The following is a 21174-nucleotide window of genomic DNA, read 5'->3' as shown; positions in this document are numbered from 1 at the left end:
CAGGTTGTGATCTCATGGTTCTCAGGTTGTGATCGAGCCCTGAGACAGGCTGTGCACTAGAAGCACACAGTCTGCTTGAGACTCTCTCTCTCAAAGTAAATAAATAAACCTAAAACAATTATAAAGGGGGTGCCTGGGTGGCTCAATCAGTTAAAGCATCTGACTTTGGCTCAGGTCATGATCTCACAGTTCATGGGTTTGAGCCCCACATCAGGCTCTGTGCTGACAGCTCAGAGCCTAGAGCCTACTTCGGATTCTGTGTTTCCCTCTCTCTCTGCTTCTCCCCCATTCATGCTCTATCTCTCTCTGTCTCTCAAAAATAAATAAAAGTTAAAAAAATTTAAAAAAAATTTTAAAGAATATTATATACAGCTATATTCCCATAAATTTGATAACCTAGATGAAATGCACCAAGTCTTTGAAAGGTACAGTCTGCCAAAACTCACACAAGGAGAAATAGATAAACTCAATAGGCCTCCATTAGAGAAACTGAATCAATAATTAATAACCTCCCAAAACAGAAAACACCAGGCCCAGATGGTTTCGCTGTTGAATTCTACCAAAGAAGAATTTAAAGAAGAAAATAATAGGCTGTCTTCAATCTGTTCCAGAAAATAGAAGCAGAGGGAATAAAATTATTCCAATACCAAAAGTAGACAAAGACAATACAAACAAGGAAAATTATAGACCAACATCTCTCATGAACATAGATGCAAAACTCCTCAAGAAAATATTAGCAAATCGAAAACAACATTGCATAAAAAGAGTATATACCATGACCAAGTGGGATTTATCCTAGATATGCAAGTCTGGTTTAGCATTTGAAAAACAATTAATGTGATCCATCATCCCATTAACAGGTTAAAAAAGAAAGACCATATCACATGATGGTATCAATAGATACTGAAAAAGTATTTGGCAAAACCCAATACTCATTCATGGCAAAACTTTCTGCAAACTATGAAAAGAGTATTTCCTCAACTTAATTTAAAAAAAATTTTTTTGACAAAAACCCTACAGCTAACATCTACTTGATGGTTCATATACAGAAGTCAATTGCTTTCCTATATGTCAGTAATGAAAAATTGGAATTTGAAATTAAAAACACAACACCATTTACATCAGCACTCCCAAAGATAAAATACTTCGGCATAAATTTAACAAAATATATATAAGATCTGTATGAGAAAAACTATAAAACTCTGATGAAGGATACAAAGATCTAAAGAAATGAAGAGAGAAGATGGTGGAGTAGTAGAACCCTAGACTTACCTTGCCCCTTAAACACAACTACATTAACATCAAATCATTTTGAACACCTAGGAAACTGAGCTGAGGATTAAGAGAAAAATCTGCACAATTAAAAGAAAAGAACGTGGCAAGTATGGGGTGCAAAGACAAGAAGTAGGGGAAAGAAAAGCTGCGGTGCCATGGAGAGGAGGGAGCCCTTTTTGTGGACAAAGGAGAGAGACAAAAAGAGAGGGGGGGACAGAGCCATGTGCTGGGTTCACACAAGAAAAACTCTTCCCTAAAACCAGTGACTGGGGAATCGAGAGGAAGGGACTATCACAAGTTTTTATAAACAGTGGAACTCAAATTCTGAGGTTTGAGAAGTCCGTGCCATTTGCCAGAGTCAATCAGGGCTGACAGTGGCAATCCCAGGAAGAAGAGTGGAGGCCTGGAAGCCTTCACAGCATCGTGAAAGGATCCCCTGGGTCACCCTGGGAAAGAATGTTCCCCTTCCTGGAGCACGTTTGTAAGAGGGTCTATTGCCTCTTTGAGAACAAAAGAGTCAGTGTGAGCCACTGAGCAGCCATTCATCAGCAAAGGACAGAAGCACGTACAGAGGGCGTATAACCTGCTCACTGCTTTTCCCTGTGCTTCACCATAAACTCCAAGCACCTGCACAGCCATGCGACTGCTTTTCTGGGACAAAATAGCACCAGACACAATGAGGCAAGGCTCTCCTCTGGAGGAGGGAAGTGGGTCCAAGCCATGCTGGGTCCTTTAAGATTTAGAGTTTTGAATCCCAGCCAAGCACCAGAGATAAAACACAGGAGAACTGTGGTACCAGGCATGGCAATAGCCTGAGCACAGACAGGGGGAGAGCAAGGATCTGACAGAAGCCTGGGACACAAGAAGGGAGATTGTTTGCTTTTCTGTGAGGGCTTCCTGAACAGCAGCACATGCGAGCTCCCCTCTCTGGAGACAAGAGAGTGGGGTGATACCATCTTCCCCCACCCACCAGCAGGGTCAGACTTCAGTGCACAACACAGCACCCCCAGTGGAGGCTGGAGCTGCTTTCGCCAAACCCCGCACCCTTGAGCCCCACATCCCTGAGTTAAGGTGTGGAGGACCACTTATCATGCAAGTGGACATCAAGAGAAAGCTGGAGCAGCCATACTTATATCAGAGAAACTAGATTTTAAACCAAATACTGTAATAAGAGATAAAGAAGGGCACTATATCCTAATAAAGGGGACTATCTAACAAGATATAACAATTATAAATATTTATGCCCCCAATATGAGGACACCCAAATATATAAAACAATTAATAAAAAAACATAACTTATCGACAACAATACAATGATAATAGAAGACTTTAACACCCTACTTACACTGATGGACAGATCATCTAAGCAGGAGATCAATAAGGAAACAATGGCTTTGAAAGACACACTGTACCAGCTGGAATTAACAGATATATTCAGTGCATTTTTTTCCCAAAGCAGCAGAAAACACATTCTTTTTGAGCGCACATGGAACATTCTCTGGAATAGATCACATACTGGGTCACAAATCAGGCCTCAACCAATATAAAAAGACTGAGATCATACCATGTATATTTTCAGACCACAATACTATGAAACTTGAAGTCAACCACAAGAAAAAATTTGAAAAGACCACAAATACATGGAGGTTAAAGAACACCCTACTCAAGAAGGAATGGGTTAACCAGGAAATTAAAGAAGAAATAAAAAAAAAATACATGGAAAGATATGAAAATGCAAACATGACAGTCCAAAACCTTTGGGATACAGCAAAAGCAGTCATAAGAGGGATGTATATAGCAATACAAGCCTTCATCAAAAAGCAAGAAAAGTCTCAAATACACAACTTAACTTTATACCTAAAGGAGCTGGAAAAAGGTCAGCAAATAAAGCCTAAAGCTAGCATAAGAAGGGAAATAATAAAGATTAGAGCAGAAATAAACAATATAGGGGGGAACAATAACAGTAAACAGATCAATGAAACTTGGAGCTGGTTCTTTGAAAGAATTAATGAAACTGATAAACTCCTAGCCAGATTTATCAAAAAGAAAAGAGAAAGGACCCAAATAAACAAAATTACAAATGAAAGAGGAGAGATCAAAACCAACACTGTAGAAATGCAATTACAGGAGAATATTATAAGCAATTATATGCCAACAAACTGGGCAATCTGGAAGAAAAGGATAAATTCCTAGAAACATACAAACTACCAAAACTGAAATGGGAAGAAATAGAAAATTTGAACAGGCCCATAACCAGCAAAGAAATTGAATCAGTAATCAAAATCTCCAAACAAACAAGAGTCTAGGGCCAGACGGCTTCCCAGGAGAATTTTACCAAACATTTAAAGAAGAGTTAATACCTATTTTTCTGAAACTGTCCCAAAAAATAGAAATGGAAGGATAACTTCCAAATTTATTCTATGAGGCCAGCATTACCTTGATTCCAAAACCAGACAAAGACCCCACTAAAAAGGAGAACTATAGACCAATATCCCTGATGAATATGGATGGAGAAATTCTCAACAAGATACTAGCAATCAAATCCAACAGTACATTCAAAGAATTATTCACCATGATCAAGTGGGATTTATTCTTGGACTGCAGGGGTGGTTCAATACCTTTAAATCAATCAATATGATATACCACATTAATAAAAGAAAGGATAAGAACCATATGATCCTGTCGATAGATGCAGAAAAAAAGCATTTGACAAAATACAGCATCCATTCTTGATAAAAACCCTCAATAAGGTAGGGATAGATGGAACATATCCCAACATCATAAAGGCAATATACGAAAGACCCACAGCTAATGTTATCCTCAATGGGGAAAAACAGAACTTTTCCCCTAAAGTCAGGAAAAAGATAAGGATTCTACTTCTCACCATTGTTATTTAGCATAGTACTGGAAGTCTTTGCCTCAGCAATCTGACAACAAAACTAAATAAAAGGCCTCCAAATAGGCAAGGAAGAAGTCAAAATTTCACTCTGAGAAGACATGATACTCTATGTAGAAAACCCAAAAGACTCCACCAAAAAATTGCTAGAACTGATACATTAATTCAGCAACATCACAGGATATAAAATCAATGTACAAAAATCTGTTGCATTTCTACACACTAACAGTGAAGCAATAGAAAGAGAAATCAAGGAATCAATCCCATTTACAATTGCATCAAAACCCATAAGATACCTAGGAATAAACCTAACCAAAGAGGTGAAAGATCTGTACTCTGGGGGTGCCTGGGTGGCTCAGTGGTTGGGTATCCGATTCTTGATTTCAACTCAGGTCATGACCGCAGGGTCATGGGATCGAGTCCTGCATCAGGTTGAGCACAGAGCCTGCTTGAGACACTCTCTTTCCCTCTTCCTCTGCCCCTCCCCTGTGCTGTGCATTCATGCTTTCTCTCTCTCACTCTCAAAAAAAAAAAAAAAAAGAAAAAGAAAAAAGAAAAAAAAGATCTGTACTCTGAAACACTTATGAAAGAAATTGAAGAAGACACAAAGAAATAGAAAAATATTCCGTGTTTGTGGATTAGAAGAACAAACACTGTTAAAATGTCTGTACTACCAGAAGCAATCTACACATTCAAATCCCTATCAAAATAACACCCATGTTCTTCACAGAGCTAGAACAAACAATTCTAAAATTTATATAGAACCAGGAAAGACCCCGAATAGCCAAAGTAATGTTGAAACAGAAAACCAAATTTGAAGAAATCACAGTTCCAGACTTCAAACTGTATTACAAAGCTGTAATCACTAAGACAGTATGGAACTGGCACAAAAACAGACACACAGATCAATGGAACAGAATAGAGAACCCAGAAATAGACCTCCAACTAAATGGTCAATTAATCTTCAACAAAGCAGGAAAGAATATCCAATGGATAAAAGACAGTCACTTTAACAAATGGTGTTGGGAAAACTGGACAGTGACATGTAGAAGAATGAAACTAGACTACTTTCTTACACCACACACAAAAATAAATTCAAAATGGATGAAAAACCTAAATGTGAAACAGGAAACTATCAAAATCCTAAAGGCGAAAAATAAGCAGCAACCTCTTTGACCTCAGCTGTAGCAACTGCTTACTAGACATGTCTCCGGAGACAAAAGAAACAAGCAAAATGAACTATTGGGACTTCATCAAGATAAAAGCTTCTGCACAGCAAAGGAAACAATCAACAAAACTAAAAGGTAACTGATGGAATTGGAGAAGATACCTGCAAATGACACATTAAAGGGCTAGTATCCAAATTTGATAAGGAACTTATCAAACTCAACACCCAGAAAATTAATAATCCAGTTAAGAAATGGGCAGAAGACACGAAAGACACTTCTCCAAAGAAGACACACAAATGACTAACAGACACATGAAAAAATGCTCAACATCACTCATCATCAAGGAAATACAAACCAAAACCACAATGAGATACCAGCTCACACCTGTCAGAATGGCTAAAAATTAACAATTCAGGGAACAACAAGTGTTGGCAAGGATAAGGAGAAAAGAGAACTTCTCCTCTCACGCTGTTGGTGGGAATGCAAGCTGGTGCAGCCACTCTGGAAAACAGTATGGAGGTTCCTCAAAACTTTTAAAGTAGAACTACCCTACAATGCAGCAATTGCACTATTAGATATTTACCCAAAGGATACAAAAATACTGATTCGAAGAGGCACATGCACCCCCCATGTTTATAGCAGCACTATCAACAATAGCCAAAGTATGGAAAGAGCCCAAATGTCCATCACTGATGAATGGATACAGAAGATGTCATATATAAATACAATGGAATATTATTCCATCATCAAAAAGAATGACATCTTGCCATTTGTGACGTGGGTGGAAGTAGAATGTATTCTGCTAAATGAGTCAGTTGAGAAAGACGAATACCGTATGATTTCACTTATATGTGGAATTTAAGAGAAAAAACACAGATGGGTGGTTCAGTCTGTTAAGCATTTGACTTTGGCTCAGGTTATGATGTCATGGTTTGTGAGTTTGACCTCTGCATTGGGCTCTGTGCTGTCAGCCTGGAGCCTGCTTTGGATCCTCTGTCTCCCTCTCTCTCTACCCCTTCCCATGCTTGTGCTCGCTCTCTCTCTCAAAAATAAACACTTTTTAAAAAGACAGCATATCTTTAAAAAAAAAAAAGGAAAGAAAGAAAACAGAAGAACATAGCGGAAGGGAGGGAAAATAAAATAAGATAAAAACAGAGAGGGAGGCAAACCACAAAAGACTCTTTTTTTAAGTTCATTTTTTTACTTTGAAAGAATGTGAGTGGGGGAGGGGCAGAGACAGAGGAAGAGAGAGAGAGAATCCAAAGCATCTCCACACTGTCAGTGCAGAGCTCGATGTAGGGCTTGAACCCAGGAACTGTAAGATTATGACCCGAGACGAAATCAAGACTCAGATATTTAATCAACTGAACCACCCAGGTGCCCCAAATTACAAGAGACTCTTAAAGACAGAGAACAAATTGACGGTTGATGGAGGTGACGCGGGTGATGGGCATTAAGGAGGGCACTTGTTAGGATATATTATATGTAAGTGAGGAATCACTAAATTCTACTCCTGAAACCAATATTACACTGTATGTTAACTAATTGGAATTTAGATAAAAATTTGGAAGAAAAAAAATAAAGAAATGAAGAGATAGTTCATGTTTGTGGATAGGAAAACTAAATATTCTTGAGATACCAGTTCTTCCCAAGTTGGTCTGTAGATTCGATGCAATATCAGTGAAAATCCCAGAAAGTTATTTTGTGGATATTGACAAACTGACTGAAGTTTGTATAGAAAGTCAAAAGACCCAGATTAGCCAACACCGTATTGAAGGAAAAGAACAAAGTCAGAGGACTGACATTACCCAACTTATTGTAAAACTACAGTGATCAAGACAGTATGATGTTGGTGAAAGAACAGACAAAAGTATCAGTGAAACGGAAGAGAGAGTCCAGAAATACGCCTGCACAAATATAGTCAACGAGGAGCAAATGCAATTCAATACAAAAAGAATTGCCTTTTGAACCAATAGTGCCGAAACGACTGGACATCCATACACGAGAAAATTAATATAGACAAGCCCTTATATCTTTCATAAAAAATTAACTGGAAGTGGGTACATGACCTAAATGTAAAACACAAAACTGCGAAACGCCTAGAATGTAGGAGAAAATCTAGTTGACTTTGGGTCTGATGATGACCTTTTACATACAGCACCAAAAGCATAACCCATTAAAGAAAAAAATGACAAGCTGGACTTCATTAAAATAAAAAAAAAAAAAACCTGCTCTGTAAAAGACACTATCGGGAGAATGAAGATACAATCTAGTCTGGGAAAGAACCTTTGTAAAACACACATCTAGTGAAGTACTAGAACCCACAATAGAAAGAATTTTTAAAACGACAATAAAAAAAAAAACCTCATTTTAAAATGGGCAAAGTATATGAACAGATATCTCACCAAAGAAGAGCCACAGATGTTAAATAAGCATATGAAAAGATTTTCAATATCACATATCATTAGGAAATTTCAAACTGACACAATGAAATACTACCACGCACCTATTAGAATGGCTAAAATCCAAGACACTGAGAGCACCAAATGCTGGCAAAGATTTGGAGGAACAAGGACTCTTATTCATTGCTGGTGGAAACGCAAAATGGTATAGCCACTTTGGATGACAGTTTGCTAGTCTCTTACAAAATTAAACATACGATACAATCCGGCAATCACACTACTTGTATTTACTCAAAAGAACTGAGAACTTATGTCACACAAATACCCACACATGTATATTTATAGCCACTCTATTCATAATTGCAAAAATTAGAAGTAACCAAGATGTCCTTCAGTATGTGAATACATAAACTGTGGTACATCCATACAATGCAATGTTCAGTGATTTAAAAAATAAAAAAGGCACTATCAAGCTAGAAAAAGACACGGGGGAACCTTAAGTGCACGCTGCTATGTGAAAGAAGCCAGCTGAAAAAGTTGTATGTGCTGTGTGAGTCCAACTGTATTACATTCTGGAAAGGCAGACTGTAAGACAATATACAGATCATTGGCTTCCACAGTTTTAGGGGGAAGAGGGATGAGTAGGTGGAGCACAGGGGATATTTAGGGCAGTGAAACTATTCTGTATAATATTTCAGTGGTAAATGCATATTATGCATCTGTCAAAACCCATAGAACCGTACGACACGAAGAAAAAACCCTAATGCAAACAACAGAATTTAGGTAATAATCATTTATCAATAAGCTTATCCATTGTAACAAATGTACCACACTAAGGGTAAGATGTTAATAAAAAGGGAAACTGTATACACATGAAGGGGGGGTGGGGGGCAGGGAGAGCTGGTGTATGGAACTCTGGACCATCTTTTTGTAAACCTAAAACTGTTTTCAAAAATAAAGTCTATTTAAAAGATAATGATTAATAAATAAGATAAAGTCTATTAAAAACATATCTCCACTTTCCTTAACGTAATTTCCATATTTTTATTCAAGCTACGTTCATCTTTTGCTTCCTGCCCGCCTTCAAATCTCCCCTGCAGCAAAAAGAAGTTCATTCAGCAGCAAAAGGAAGATTTTTTTTTTTATTTTATTTTGAAGTAATCTCTGCACCCAACGTGGGGCTCGAACTCACAACCCCGAGATCAAGAGTCAGTCACAGGCTCCTCAGACTGAGCCAGCTAAGCGCCCCAACAAGGATTCTTTTTGATAAAAACAGTTGTCTTCTCTTTAGCTTTAAATACTTCTGCCATTCCCCACCTCCTTCAGAGAACAATTCTGAACCCTTCACATGAGCCCCCAAGCCCGCCATGGCCTGCTCTCTGTGCTCCCCTCTCAGCTCTTGCCCACAAAACCTACCCAGGGGAAGGGCTGCTGAGCTGTCCGCAGCTTCCCAAGTGCACCCGGTCTTCTCTCCACTCCACTGCCCACCCTCCTCCCCCACCCTCTGCTCAGAGGAGACCTACTTCTCCTCTGCTCTCGCCTGAAACATCTTTTCCTCCAGGAAGCCATACCAGTTCGAACCAAAATGGGCCCTGACAACCTCAAGTTTAGAAACAGACTTTTATGGATTTCTAATCGATACGTCTGATAACTCACCTTACGACATCTTGGTAAGAGCCTCAAAAATGCATCCCAGACTCGATTTCAGCTTTAACGGATGAAACGAAAACATCTGAGGGAAAAAAAAAAAAAAAAAAAAAAACACCACTCAGCCATATGTGTGTGATCAGCTTTCCAAGTGCAAATGTATCTGGGCTGGATATCAGCCTGGATCCCGGTGAGGACTCCCAGGCTCCGATCCCATGTCATAACCAAAACAAAGTTACAGTGACCCCCGGGAAAGTTGACAGGTCATCACAGCTGTTCTGGTGTGGATTCGGGCAGATTACTCTAGGTGATAGTGACTATTACTATACGAATAGCTCTGGAGTATTAAACAGGCATTAAAAAATAATCCAGCCGCACATAAAGAGTCACTGAGGCCTGGGAGGGTGAAGGGAAGAGTCAAAGCTAAGGTTAAGGTTTAAATTAAGAACACGCTTGGCCCTCAAGAGTTCAAGCAGGAGAAGAGGCAAACATTTTATCAAACACTGGAGCCTAAAGCAGGGAGAAGAGATGGAAATACTTTTTCTGAACAAAATTCATTAAAGTGGCCGGCACGTCTGCTGGAGGTGATGATGCCTGCATCCCCTCTAAGTCACTGGGCCTGCCTTTGTCAAAAACTTGTAGATGGCAGGCTCAGATGTTAATTCTTTGAAACCCGAGTTGAGAGGCAGAGATCCGGATGAGAAATGGAAACGGGAAAGTGGTAACTGAAGAATGTCAGGCAATGTAGGCAACTAGAGAAGGTGATAATAGTCCTCTTCCTCAGTCTCCCCAGGCAGCAGCATGGCCTGAAGCTCCATCAAGTGCAGGGGGGTGGGGGGGCGTGCTGACCTCATTGTGCAAGAGACCATACCCACCTGGCCACTCCTACTGATGCCTGGACACAGTCATCTGCCCTCTGCTTTGGACCCTCCAATACCTTTTCTGTACCCTCTCTGTAGCACTGGTTCACTCATTCATTTATTCTTTCATTCATCATTCTTTCAATAATATAGGGACCAGGCACTATAGATACAGTGATAAACAGAACAGACAACATCCTCGAACTCATTAAGCGAACATTCTAGCTAGAGAGATAGACAAAAATTGACAGACAGACACGTACAAAATACTACCAGGGAGTAGTAAGTACTGTGAAGGAAAACAAACCTAGGGTAAGAGAACAGAGGGTGCTGTTTTAGATACAGTGGCTCAGAAAAGCCTCCTAGGAATAATACGACCATATGTGATTTTCATATGGCAATTCTATTTTTAAATTTTGTTGAGAAGCCGCCATGCCATTTCCACAGCAAATGCACACCATTTTACATTGCTGGAGTTCTGAAGGATCATTCGGGCCGCTGAGTAGAAAATAGATCGTAGAGGGGCAGGAATGGAATCAGGGAACCCAGTGAGGGGCCATTACAGTATTGCAGGCAGTCAGTAAAATGTTGACTAGAATGCCTTGCTGGCCAAGGGGCTTAGAAAACTAACGATGGCACCAATCATGTTGCTGCTGGGCTTGGTATTAGACCATCAACAGGAGCACAGTGAGCTCTGGGCATGAGTGGCTGATTCAGTTCACACTCTGCTCAGTCAACAGTCTCCATGGGAACACTGCTGAATTGGCTGGAGACTGAGGTATGACTGATACCACAACAACATCTCACACGCGAATACCCAGCAAAAGAAAGTGGGAAGCAAGGCAGACACCTCCTTTTGGAAACTGATTTGCAAAGGAAGACAGGAAACTAAGAGCCCTGGAAACGCATCACTAGTTACAGATTCGGCTCTTCCTTTTGCCGTTAACTGTAACTTCAAGGCCAGACTAAAGAATGCAGTTTGTTCTCTTTAAGAAGAAACTGTCACTTCTTATTTGTGTTTAGGTACAGGAGCCTGGAAGGATTTGGAGATAGACAGAACTGTGATTTCTCAACCTCACGGTTGTTTCTAACAATGTTCAGTTATTTTATTTCTGAGGGAAACCTGCATACATTTCCCTCAGTAGATCTAAATACTCATCAAGATTGTTTGGTTAATGATGACATTTAACGAATGGCTTCCGTTTCACCTTTTCAGACTATGATCCACAAATCCTTCCCGAGACCTAAAGAGTTCTTGAACTTTTAAAATGACAGGTATTTCATTTAAAATTACTGACCTAAAACACTTTAGATAATAAGAGGAGGTTATTTATTTTAATACAGTGATCTATTTTAGTCTAAGAGTACAATACGGGCAGTTACAGGAGTTAAGCCTTGATGAAAAATAAGACCAGTCTAATTCCCTGCCAACCAATTAACAGCTTTTCATTTGCAGAGAGTTAATATTCCATGCCTCTAGAAGAGTCTTCGAACCAAAACCACAAAATCTTATCACTGGTTGTCTACTGAAATTCACTCTCCTGTTGGATTGTACATAATCCCAGAGGCTCAGTTGAGAGAGGGTGGATGAGGAACTCTCTCAAAAAGGTTACCAATGCATAAATGCATAGATTGAGTGGCTGCGAAAAAACTGGGGAGGACCTGTAAGGTTTTTGGAAGCATTTCCTCACCAAAGTACTTGTTTTTTTACCATAAAATATTGATTGGGGGAAAACTGGGGAGGACCCATAAGGTTTTCGGAAGCATTTCCTCATCAAAGTACTTGTTTTTTATCATAAAATATTTCCTAACACATTCATATGTTTCCAGACTTGTCGATATAACAATTGCAATAATCATTTGTGTTTCATTGTTTAGTTTACAGAAATTTCCTTACACATCCTCTTGTTTAAGATGGAAAAGACCTCTATGAGGTAGGTGGCCCCATTTTCTAGTGTTAAAAATTTAAGTGTCTTACTTAAATCTCACACCTTTTTTTTTTTAGTGTTTATTTATTTTAGAGACAGCGAGACAGAAAGTGAGTGGGGGAGGGGAAGAGAGATAGGGAGACACAGAATCCCAAGCAGGCTCCAGGCTCTGAGCTGTCAGCACACAGCCCAACACAGGGCCCACAAGATCATGACCTGAGCTGAAGTCGGACGCTAAACCAACTTGAGCCACCCAGGCACCCCAAATAGCACACCTTTTTATCTTAAACATTTGGGGCAACAAGTTACCTCAGAAGATACTTGTGTAAATGATTTTGTTTCAGTTTTAGGGACATGGAGAGGAGGATTTTTTTTCTTTTAATGAAGACAGCATTTTTATTCAAAGAAAAAGAATCTTAAGAGTGTGCATGTTATAACTTGAGAATGTGGTGCTTAGGCATGCTTTGTGGCTCAAAGGAAAGGCAGCATAGTATAATGGTTTATGCTCAAGTTCAGGTATTAATGGCCCTGGCTGCTGCTCTTGATTCACCTTGTGACCTCAGGGAAGCTCAATAACTGAAGCCTGAGTTTTACTAGTAGGCAATGTGGAAAAAATAGTAGCGCTATGGGAACTACCGAATATAATATGGCACATATAATATGGTACCCAGTGACTGGCACACAGTAGGTACCTCATGAGAAGTGGCCCTTGCGAGGACTCCTGTTCATACCCCAGAACTCCTAAAAGCTAGTGGGCTGTGAGGTGACACAGTCCAAATGGAGCCGCCAACTTTGAGCTCAGGGGGTCTACTTACTGCCACATGATAGGCATGAGGGGCTTAGAATTCAGAACAGGGCTATGGCAAGGAAGCAGGTTGGCACAGATCGGAGAAATACAGGAAACAGATTTTTCTCTTCCTGGCCTCGTAAAGACTGCTACTGGCAAACACCTTCTTGAACTCACGGAGCACGCCCCACCTGACTGTATCCCTCTGGCTCACCATTAGTGAGATCGTTTTTGAGAAGCAAGTATTCACTCTTTATCCATTCCATTGCCTAACCTATTTTTAGAACTCAAGAACTCTTTGGGGGGTTTTTTAATCAAATTTTATTTTATCATTTTTTTAAATCACTTCTCCTATCCTAAAAGCAAGGTATAACTCATGGTTTATCTTTAATTCTGAGGATTTCAAGTTCATCTTACTCTAAAACTTTGATATCTTTTGATGTTTTCTATATACTAGTGGCACTAGAATAGAAGCTGTTTCAGGAACCCACTAAATGTTGATTCAATAAATGAATGCGAGGCATATAAAGCTGTAGGAAAGTTTAAAATGACCAGCTAAGGAACATATGCTGGCCCATGCACTTGAAATGTCTGCTTACGAGGTGTCCATAATGATAAAGTTGTACCGTTAAGAAGAGTGAAAGTGGCCCCACAGCGGGTGTGACCTTAGGACTTTTATATATACCCCACCACGCAGAAGTATTTTCTACCTCTCTTTCTCTTGTACTTTCCCCACCCCCCTCCTCCACTCCCACAGATATCACCGAGAGAGTATACTCGTATCAGGAAAACCAGCGACCTGCCAAAACAATTTCGTTAGGGGAGACTTTCAGGGGTTCTCAAATAGTGCCCTTGTTTGCAAAACTTCTGAACCAATTAAGAAGTAAGGCAAAGGAGAATGGCAGATGGCAGGCCAAAATGTTACATGTACTACTTACTGGTTGTACAGATATCACTAATTGCCCCCAAATTTGCTCTTTTTCTTTGGGATCACATTTCCCAGGCACCCTTACAGCTAGATCACATTACCCGCATGGCTCTGTTCTCTACAATGGAATGTGAATGGATGTGATGTCCTTACTTGCAGACCAGGCTCATATGACTTCCCATTCATGCTCCTTCATTCTCTTTGCCCTTCTTGTGGGCAAGTATGGAGATACTCGGGGAGACTCTAGAAGGCACATGTTGAGGAGATCAGAACCAGAACGACTGCATGAAGAAGTGCCATCCCACCGACCTGAATACCAGCCATGTGCTGTTAGGAGACAAAGAAATAAACCACTTGTCCTTTGGTCACTAAACGTTTGACGTCTTCTATTACTGTAGCTGAACTTACCTTAGCTAATGAGAAACTGACTTTAAAGACTGTATCGTTCATCCATGCACAAGCAAATTCGAGCATCAAGCAGTCTTTTCCACCCTGAACCTCTGACCAGGGTTTTCCCCATGATCTTCCAACCCTTGCCTCACATGCTGGCAGGAGCCCAGCAGAAATCCTGCCCCAGTGATCCTCACTGGAATTACAAGTAATTCCTCTCTGGATAGCTGCTTCTGGAAAACACTTTTGAACGGTTACTTATAGAAGAATAGAAGGAATAGGATCGGGGAATGGAGATAAAAGGGAACAAACAAGTAAAACAAGAAGGAGTGGAGGAATAAGCTCTTTCGTATTAGCCTGGACTCTAATCCTGATCCATTCCCAGCTCTACTTCTGCTCCATGGACTCAATTTTGGCATCTTGTCCACACGCTCCCCAGCATCCAATCTTGGCTTGCCCTGGAATGATCTTTCCTTTTCCATCTCAGCCCACGCAGCTGGGAATTCTGCAGCAGCATATGTCTGCCAAAAACAATAGCCTTCCTAAATGTCCAACAACAAGGGAATTGGTCTATAAATTATGAAGCATCCAGTCAATGGAGTATTATTCAATCATTAAACATGATAAACAGAAAGCCTTTGGAACAACAGGGAAAATGGCCCTGAAATAAATGTCACTGAAGTTTTCCTCTCCTAAAAGCAGGCCCTGCAATTGCATATGCAATATGGCAACAACATTAAAAAATTGTCCATATGGGAATAAAGCTATGGATTTTTTTTAAATATATGAAATTTATTGTCAAACTGGTTTTCATACAACACCCAGTGCTCATCCCAAAAGATGCCCTCTTCAATACCCATCACCCATCCTCCCCTCCCTCCCACTCCCCAACAGCCCTCAGTTTGTTCTCATTTTTTAAGAGTCTCTTATGAATAAAGCTATGGATTAAACTTGAAGAAAGAAAAGCAATTGTTGGGTTAGAATAGTGGGATTCAACAAATTTTTTTATTGTTTAATTACAGCTATTCTATGTCTAAATGATAAGATGTTCAGCCTTTGCCATCCTACGAGGAGAGGAGAGGAGAGGAGAGGAGAGGAGAGGAGAGGAGAGGAGAGGAGAGTCCTCCCACCTCTCCTTGCCTTCAGCGGGAATCACTGCAGTGGAGAACAGAGGGTAGCCGGGCAGAGGCTCCAGGAGGCGCCTAACTCCGGACACCCCATGCTCTGCACCGATTCAGAGTCTGAGCACAAGTCCTGCGGTTGCTTCCATATGTCCTTGCTTTATTTTTAAATGTTTTAAGATTGGAAGCATTTTGCATTCTGATGGTGGTGTTGTCTCCCTTGGTAACTCAGACACCCAAATAGAAATACGGTCAGACTCCCTCCCTTCTGATGAGCCCAGTTAATGTGACATTGTTTTATAGGAGTAATGGGAAATCAATCTCCTTAGATCATCTGAACGGATTAACATAACCCTGTTGACAAAACTTGTGAATGTGGGATTTGCATTCCTGTCATAGTTCAAGAAGGTAATGGGGTCAACTTTTAACTGTTTCTGTCACCTTCTTGAAATGTACACAGAGAATGCCTATGTGAAAAGCATTCAGGGGTGCCCGGGTGGCTCAGTTGGTTAAGCATCCAACTCTTGATCTCGGCTCACAGTTCGTGAGATCGAGCCCTATGTGGGGCTCTACAACGACAGCTCGGAGTCTGCTTGGGATTCTCTCTCTCTTTCTCTCTCTCTCTCTGTCTCTCTCTCTCTCCCTCCGTCTTCCCTTCCTCTCTCTTTCAAAATAAATAAATAAATAAATAAGCATTCAGTACCAGTAGGATGCAAATTAATGCACATTGCACATGTTTCTTACTTCAAAATATCTCAAAAAGCTTAATAGTTTATCACCACCCTCCCCATCTCTATCCCAGTGGCTCTGTCTTCTCAGGTAAGGGAAAAAGGCAATGTATCATTGTCATTCATGCACCAAGCCCTTATCTTGGCTTCCCTAATGTGAAGTCTGTGAGAGGAACCTTCCTGGGAGACGAACTCCTGGCTCCAGGCTTTGCAGAATGCCCATGCAGTTAATGTAACTTCAGACAAGGCACTAAGACAAAGGATCGAGAAACCCATGCTGGGAGCACGTTAGGGCAGAAGAATAGAGAGTGACAGCTGAACAAACCGTAGGTATTCTTGCTCAGGGGGATGAAGACTGAAAAAACTGTAATCAGCCACTGGACGAGGTTAATGAATTTTTGCCTGGGGAATCTGACCCTAAAACTCATTTCTCAGTTCAGTGGGGGAAGGAACAAATCCTGGGCAGCTGACAGATGTACGGAACATGCTGTGTGCAGTGCCCACCGAAGAGAGGACGGCCCAGGACAGCAGTCTTCCCTGTGATCTCACACCCAGCGTCTGCTCAAGGCTGGCTAGAGCTGGTCCGGGCACCAGAAAACCACTTAACCCCTTTTCCAATCTCTTATCACTGCCAGCCCTCTTTTCTGATCTTGTCTTGTGTTGCCTATAGTTTCCCAAAGCACTACCGCCTTCTTTTTTTTTTTTTCTTTTCTTTTAAATGTTTATTTATTTTTGAGAGAGAGCACGGGTGGGGGAGGGGCAGAGAGAGGGAGACACAGAATCGGAAGCAGGCTCCAGGCTCTGAGCTGTCAGCACAGGGCCGGACGTGGGGCTCGAACCCACAGACCGTGAGATCATGACCCGAGATGAAGTCGGATGCTCAACCCACTGAGCCACCCAGGTGCCCAGTGAAGCTTAATTTATAAGTTAGGCACAGTAAGCTATTAACAGTAACTAATAACAAAATAGAACAATTACAATAATGCTCTAGAATAAAAGTTATATGAATGTGGTCTCTCTCAAAATATCGTCCTATGCGGCACTCACCCTACTTGTTGCCGTGGTGTTTGTCGTCAGACGATAAAATGCCCCCACGATGAGAGGAAGCGACGTGAACGCGGTAGGCACTGTGACCTAGGCACTGTGACGTAACCACTGTGACGTAGCCTTCCGCGGCTCTTGACGTTATGACGCTACTGCGTCAAAAGGAGGGGCATCTGCTTCTGGAGGGAGGTTGGCCCTCCCGGGAACTGAAACCGTGCAAAGCAAAACCAAGCTAAAACCCTCCACAAGGGGGGACCGCTGCGTTTGTTCACCGCTCTAGTCCAGTTCCCAGCAAACACAAGCATCCATCCGGTAAGGACGGATTGAGAACTCAACGTCCTCAAACGTTCTTTAAACGTTATCTTTAAAACGTTCTTCCCAGAGATGCCGGACTCCTGCAACCTCCTGGAAGCATTTCCCCTCTCCAGCAACCGCAGGTGGGAGAGAGGCGGAGCTATGAAGTTATTCTGCACAAGAAATAATCTTTTTTTTATGTTGATTTATTTTTGAGAGAGAGAGAGAGAGAGAGAGAGAGACAGAATCCGAAGCAGGCTCCAGGCTCCGAGCTGGCGGCACAGAGCCGCAGGGCTCGAACCCACAAACCCTGAGATCATGACCTGAGCCAAAGTGGGACACTAAACGGATCGAGCCACCCGGGCGCCCAAGAAATCATCTTTTTAATTACCCTCTGAGATGGTCCTGATTCTCGGTGGCATGCTGTGGGGTTTGAGCAGCAAACACAGGACATGGTGGCATTTTGGAGGGATAAACCCAGCTAGGAGGCTCCAGCGTGTGATGCGAAGCCTGACACCGAATCAAATAACAGCTCGTGTTACTAAATCTGAACGTCCCCATGCCAAGCAAAGATGGAGACGCTCACTACCGGCTACAATGAGCTGGGAAGATTTAACAGGAGCCCCAAGCTGCTTTCTGCACGTGACCGCCACACCCCCTTAACTTAACTTTTATTTTTCCCTCATTGAAATGGAAAATTCTTATCTTGTACTTGGAAATGCGGCATTTTCTTCGGAATTCATTAAGATTTTGTAGTGATACTAATTCTGGTTTACGATTTATGAATCTAATTAGGAAAAGCTTCCTCCTGCCTTTCATGTTGAGTTAATGAAATGAAATGTCAAAACGCACACTGAGAAATTTTTTAAATCCTCCAGTTAACTTCTGTCACCATACATAGTAACAAAATTTTTTTTTCTTGTGATGAGAACTTTAAATATCTACCTCTTAGGAATTTTCAAATACACAATACGGTATCATTGACAATAGTCATCGTGCAGTACATTACATTCTCATGATTTATTTCTTTTATAACAACAAAAAAAAATTCCTCTAATCAAACCCTGATTTCACCAAAGAAATGCTGCTAAGATACTTAGAAACTTAGAAGTGAGAATTAACACTATGAATTTTGCCTCTTTTCAGGATGCAATGCTTTTGCTGTATTTGTGAGTTAAATTCAAACAAGCTCTTACCAAGAAAGCAAGCTGTGTCAGTATAGAGGCTGGACAAAGAAGAAAGTAATGAGCTATGAAAAAGTCCTGGTGTGTCAAAAGTAAGAAGTCTTAAAATTCACTGGTAGACCTTGAAGCCTCTGTTTCTGTTTCCAGCAGATGATTATCAATATTTTAAAATTCAACTGAAGTGAATATTGCAGAACTCAAAAGAGCCAATAAAGTCTGGGCAATTAAAGGAAAAAAACCCAGGCTTCAGAAGTTTACAAATTTGGCCTCACTAGTAGGGTGACCCAACTGCCCTGGTTTGCATGGAACCGAGGGAGGGCTTTTTCAGGATCCAGGATTTTGGTGCTAAATCCAGGGCAATCGCAGCAGACTGGGATAGCTGGTCACCTACTTTCTAGTTCTGGAAGTTCCTAGCTGAAAAACTTCATTCCAATTACTTCCCCCAACTACACTTTCCTCCCCTCTAAAATGGAAATAATGGGTTGTTTTGAAAATTTTAAATATAAGTATAATTTCTGGGACATTTAAATGAGACTTGGCACTCCATCTTGCTGATAGACATTTTCAGCAAGAAGACCAGAATTTCACCCAAACTTTATATTTAATCTTTTATCAATTGAATAAGGAATTTTGTATTATTTTACTACATTCTTTTTCACGTAGCCAAGTATACACTTCACATTTCAAAATGTTTTTCAGTTTGAAATTATAAATCCTGTCTAATGTTTAGAATCTGAATATAGTCATGGATTTCTTTTAAAATTCTTTCCAAAATTGATTTTATATTGATTTCAGAGAAGAGAAAATGTTCCCTCTTTCTGCATGCATATTCTAAGAACTCATTAAAAAGCCTGAAGCAGGCTAATATAGGAATGAACATTCACCATCTTTGATCATAGTAAACTACAGACAAATCTAGAGTGATGTCAATATATAAAGATTGTGATGGGGCAGGGAGCAGGACTGTGGGCCACCAACAGTTCTGTCACATGCATGTCTGACTTGTAAACAAAGCAAATCCTTGGGGTCAGTGTGAGAGGTGTTGAGAGGTAGGTCCAGTTCGGAAAGGAAATTTCAAGAATTGCATAAAGGTACTTCAGGAATTGGCTGCAGTCCTAATAAGGAACTGGAGCGGGAATCAGAAGAAACACAATGTTCTTGAGACAAAGTAGTCAGGAGGGAGCAGGCTGTTACTATGGCAGCAGGTTGGGACAGGCCAGGGACTAACATCATGGGATCAGGTGGCTACTGAAATCTGATGTTTTCAAAAGACTTTCTTTAAAACCAAACTTAGTTATTTTTAATCAATTAATCAATTTATGGGAGGCCTTTTCCGCCCCATGTCTACTATTTTTTAAAAAATTTTTGTGTGGGGTGCACCTGGGTGGCTCAGTCGGTTAAGCATCCAACTTCAGCTCAGGTCATGAGCTTGCAGTTTGTGAGTCTGAGCTCCGCATCAGGCTCTGTGCTGACAACTCAGAGCCTGGAGCCTGCTTCGGATTCTGTGTCTCCCTCGCTCTCTGCCCTTCCCCCGCTCATGCTCTGTCTCTCTCTCCAAAATAAATAAACATTTTAAAAAATCAATAATAAAAAAATAATAAAATAAAATTTTTGTGTGTGGAAGAATATGTGCTTCCTAACCAACCTCCTTCCCATGCATGTGGGAAAACAAGCTGAATGAAGAAGAAAGTTCTAAGCAACTTCTTCCACCATAATTCATACCTGATATAGAAAGCATGAAGATGATTCATAAGAGAGGGCAGATTTTTTTTAAGTTGTATTCTGGTAATAAAATTACAAGTGATCCCAATAAGAAACAAAGAGAGGGCAGAGCTAAAGAGACCAATGTCCTTCAATAGTGAAGTCACTAGAAAGTCACATTTCAGGAGGCAAGGGCAAAAGAGAAGGGTCAGCGGGAGATACCATACAGAGGAAAAAGAGAGAAGGAATTGGTTTGAATCTCTAAAAATGATGTTAAAATACTGAAAACTTTCAAAGAGCTGAAAAATGTCGAGCATGCTAAGAGAGCAAACAAACGTTTTTTGTTATATTAAAAGTAAATAGATTAACAAATTTATTTACCAGCTGCCTGGTCTCCTGATGTAGTATTAACAGATGATGGTAAGATAGAAAGGAGCTCAATTTGGATTTTACATTAGACTACGTCATCAGCAAGCTTGATTTTTATTCTGGAAAGGGTAGGATAAATATTGATAGATGAGTAAGGTATAATAAAGCAGCACCGGGCATCTTTGAAGTGGTCTGGTTCCCTGAGTGTAAAAAACACATATTGTGGTGTGTGTTCCTTAAGAATTTGTAGTACTTTGTGGAATTATGGAGACTGGATAAATATGTTCCTGCTTATCTAAAAACAGATGCAGATGGAGCTTGTCATTTATGGACTAGTGAGCTTGACATGAAATCTAGGCAAATTTCTGGGGTAGAATATTAACAGGTTGAGTTGTGAGCACATACAAGGGGATGTGGAGAATACTAGAAGATCCCACGGGACCCATCAAGA

The 21174-nt window shown here is 40.7% G+C and overlaps 2 long non-coding RNA genes across 6 annotated transcripts in view; one reads left to right on the top strand and one right to left on the bottom strand.

Moving 5' to 3' along the window:
- Positions 1-17273, bottom strand: part of LOC125923380 (uncharacterized) — a 54436-nt gene extending 37163 nt beyond the window's left edge. The window contains exons 1-2 of one of the 3 annotated variants that reach the window (XR_007458012.1): positions 17179-17273; positions 9399-9474 (exon numbers count right to left, since the gene is read on the bottom strand). This is a non-coding gene — a long non-coding RNA (uncharacterized LOC125923380). The remainder of the gene's footprint in view (positions 1-9398; positions 9475-17178) is intronic. The other 2 variants (XR_007458013.1, XR_007458011.1) reach the window with 2 other exon arrangements.
- Positions 17274-17344: 71 nt separating this feature from the next.
- Positions 17345-21174, top strand: part of LOC125923381 (uncharacterized) — a 58275-nt gene continuing 54445 nt past the window's right edge. For 2 of the 3 annotated variants that reach the window (XR_007458015.1, XR_007458016.1), the window contains exons 1-2: positions 17345-17487; positions 18616-18745. This is a non-coding gene — a long non-coding RNA (uncharacterized LOC125923381). The remainder of the gene's footprint in view (positions 17488-18615; positions 18746-21174) is intronic. The other variant, XR_007458014.1, reaches the window with a different exon arrangement.

Source organism: Panthera uncia, chromosome B1 (genome assembly GCF_023721935.1).
Source record: "Panthera uncia isolate 11264 chromosome B1, Puncia_PCG_1.0, whole genome shotgun sequence".
Taxonomy (NCBI): domain Eukaryota; kingdom Metazoa; phylum Chordata; class Mammalia; order Carnivora; family Felidae; genus Panthera; species Panthera uncia.
This window is presented reverse-complemented; position numbering and strand designations above follow the sequence as displayed.